Source organism: Kogia breviceps, chromosome 1, assembly GCF_026419965.1.
Source record: "Kogia breviceps isolate mKogBre1 chromosome 1, mKogBre1 haplotype 1, whole genome shotgun sequence".
In the NCBI taxonomy this organism is placed as follows: Eukaryota; Metazoa; Chordata; class Mammalia; order Artiodactyla; family Physeteridae; genus Kogia; species Kogia breviceps.
The window spans coordinates 192,607,690-192,611,228 of NC_081310.1; the positions used below are offsets into that span (position 1 = coordinate 192,607,690).

Here is a 3,539-nt window from a genome sequence, read left to right on the forward strand (position 1 = left end):
AACACAGAAAACAGGATAATATATCATGGAGGGCATCTATCCATTTACACTGAAGGTCTCTTTATTTCTGAACATTTCTACAACTGTCCATCCAAGGATAACTCAAACATGTGTGTCTCAAACTGAATCCTCCTCCAGAAATTTAGGTTCATATTTGACTCTATAAACACATGTCTAAAAGTCCCATCAGCTCCCCAAATCAACTTATCCTTCTGGAATCCTGCACCCCTGCTGGGTCACCTTTCCTTTTCCCAGTCACACTGAGCAGCTAACAGAAACCATGGGTGTGTTTTCCCTTCATAATGTACCTATGTCTTAGATTTCAGTTTCCAAGGGTCCAGAAGAAAGCTTTTGATAGAAGCAACCAACTAGGCAGAGTATTACAGCATCATATACTGAGACTTATGTGATCACATATGTCAACGCCACAGTGAGGACAGGCGCTGGGCTAATCCAAATGGTCCTGGGATGTCCTAAGTCTCTAAGAATCTCCAAAAGCTCAGCGTGTAGAAGGGCAAGTCTCTCCCGGTGGAGAACACCCTGAGAGCTGTAACTCTCCCGAGGGGCAGGATAAAGCTCTAGATTTAAACCAGGCAGTCCATCAGTATGATGCAGGAGCGTCTCCATGACCGCCATGGAGAGGAGGTTCCCACACGTGCTGAAGACGCTGAGATGGGAACAGTGCCTCAGGGCAGGCAGGATGGCCTCGAGTTGGGAATCCATGATCCTGCACAGGTTTAAGTCCAGTTCCTGAAGAGTGGCTGCAACTTTCTCCAGCAGAACTTGGAGGAGCTCAGGACTAAAGTTGGTCAGGGTAACACCACTCAGATTCAGGCCCTTTAGATGACTAATGTTTGGACACTGGAAGAGATGCGTCAAGTCTGATTCTGTAAGCAGGCAGTTGGTTATTGAGAGGTTGTCCAAGGGGTCTTCAGACACCTGGAAAAAACAACAACAACAAGAACAAGCAGTCAGGTTTGGGAAACCAGAGTGGCAGGTGACCTCAGGTGTGAGGTCGATGATTGTCCCAAAGCCAAAGTCATTATTACCATCTGGTAAAGCTCAATATCCAGAATGCCCACTCTCATTTTAGGCTGAGTCCTGCTATATTCTTTGTGTGACTGGATCAAGTACCTAGAACCTTGAAAGCTCTCTTTTCTCCTCTGTCAAGCAAAGCACAACATACTCCACTTCCTTAGGAGGAGGAATGAAGATAATGGAATACTCTAGAATATGCTCAGAGGAGACCCTGACACAGAGTCTCAGTCAAGTATGGACACCACTGAATTTTAGTACTGGGAGGTGAGATAAAAAAGATTTCAACTCAGATTCCTTCAGTCCATGCTTGGGCTCCAGATGCCTGTATCTCTGCCCAGGTGAGGCTGTTGGGAGACATGTAGAAACAACGAACCAGGGCAAGATCCCACAACATCCACTGGGGTTGTCAGTCTTCAGGGGCTCACTTACATCCCTGCATCATCTACAAACCTTCTATCAGTTTTTATTATCTTTTTGGCTCGGCTTCATTACCATCATCTCCAGAATCTTGCATTTCCATATATTAATTACCTTATATGCAACCCAGAACAACCTTTTTCAGCCTGGCGCTTTAAGACGGGCTCATTGTAGTCATAAGTTGGTGACCACAGAGGTTCTATTTAGAAATGCTCAGGTCTGATGTGGTTTTCCTCTTCAGTGCCCCCTTCACTTACCTATTTACCTAAGGCCTCTGAACACAGATATCTCTTCCCAAAGAAGAAATCACATACACAACTTCACTAGATCTATACCCCCTAATTTATACCTTTCTAGCATGGTGTCCCTTCCCAGAACTTCTATACCAGTTGGTCCCACACCTTGATTACTGTACTTATGTGAATCCGCACTTCATGGTAGAGCAGCAAATTAGACAATGCATTTGGTATTCTAGTGTTGTGTTCACTGTGACTCAGCCAGTGGTGCTACCCTCACCTGAGCATCTGGTTCAGGTGACCTTCGAGGAAGGATGGAGATTCCATATGGAGATCCTGGAGGTACTGCAGCCTGAGGATCTGAGAGGCAAACTGTAGAAGATATTGAGGGTCTTGCTCCTTGAAGGCAGACACATGAATGGGGGAGAGAAGGAGTCGCTGAACATTCCTCATCTCGCCCAGGTGAGGAGCATACATGGCCAGGGTGGACAGATTCCAGGTGCAATTCACTTCCACCTCCTGTACCCACTCCAGCTGTACTATACTCAGAACTTTCTTAATATTTTCCTTGGGCATTGCAACAATCTTCAGCTTCTTACAGCACAGGTGTACGGAGCCTTTTCTCTGCTCCACCCACCTGATGAGGTAGGCGAGGAATTTATCCAGGGTCTTTTTCTTGAGACAAAGTTCTACGAATACCTCCAAGGGAGCCAAGGGCTGCTTTGTCCTTGAAATGTCCTCAGCCACTGGTGCCATCGATGAGCTTGAGTACACATGGGCTCTGGCTCCAGACCACATGCTCCAGAAGTTCTGGCCAGTATTCCTTAAATCCAGCACCTTCAGTTTGCACCTCCTGTGGGGAACCAGCAGATTGGGTGGGATCCTTTAAGATCCACACTGAATGAAACCACAGTCTCAGAATTTAGGCAACGCTCAGAATTCCCATCTGTGCTTTTATTTCACATCGCTGACATCACCTGCTGTCTTACCTCTTCCTTCTCTGCCTCACTTTCCTCCAGCTTCTTTTACTCTTCTATCCTTCCTGCTTCTTCACTTGCAATATCGTTAAGCATCACAGCTAAGACATATTCTTTCAGGTTCCCCTGCATCTTAGGTACCACTACACTTTTGTAAGGCATTTTCCAAAGTGATCTCAGCAATGCTCAAGGCTTCTGAGCTTCTTCAGAAGCCTCTGGTCCACCCCTTGGTCATTCACTCTCCCTGACACCAGCAGTCTCTTCCAGGACACCTAAGACCCTGCCAGGCTAACAGGATCAGACCCACCTGGGGCGAACCTTCTGGGCTAGCAGGACATCAAGCCCATCCAGCACTGCTTGGAAGGTTCCCTTGTGAGGCTTCTGCATCAGGGCCCCTAGAGGCAGACAGGCAAAGGGCCAAGCTTGCACCATGGTCTTCAAGGTCTCCCTGTGTCTCCCATAGAAGGCAGCCATGAAGAGTGGTAGGAAGATCTCCGTGAGCAGATCCTCCAAAGAGGAGATGGTCGATGCCTCGTCTCTCAACAGGCTCATGGCTGCTAAGTCCAGGAGTCCGGGTGGGTTCCCAACACTCATCCTGACTCTGCTCTGAAAGGAATCCGTGAAACTGCCACGGAACAAAGCCTCGTTCTCAGGCCATGCATGAGCACACACTTGTCTGTTTCGCCACCCTTCAGAGGAATCAACTCAGGGCCAAAATCTATGCTCTGGCAATGGTGAACCAGAATGGAAGAAACCCAATTTTTCTGGATTCCAGTCTGAGTTTGGTGGGCACAAAGTCATAGCTCTGCCCCTTCTGGCACTAGAGCAAGAATCTCACAAGTACCAAGAAGGAAGAAAGGCAACGAGTAAC

The 3,539-nt window shown here is 47.4% G+C and overlaps 1 pseudogene; it reads right to left on the reverse strand.

Moving 5' to 3' along the window:
• Positions 1 to 402: 402 nt before the first annotated feature.
• Positions 403 to 3,262, reverse strand: LOC131741483 (PRAME family member 12-like; annotated as a pseudogene).
• Between the last annotated feature and the right edge of the window lie 277 nt (positions 3,263 to 3,539).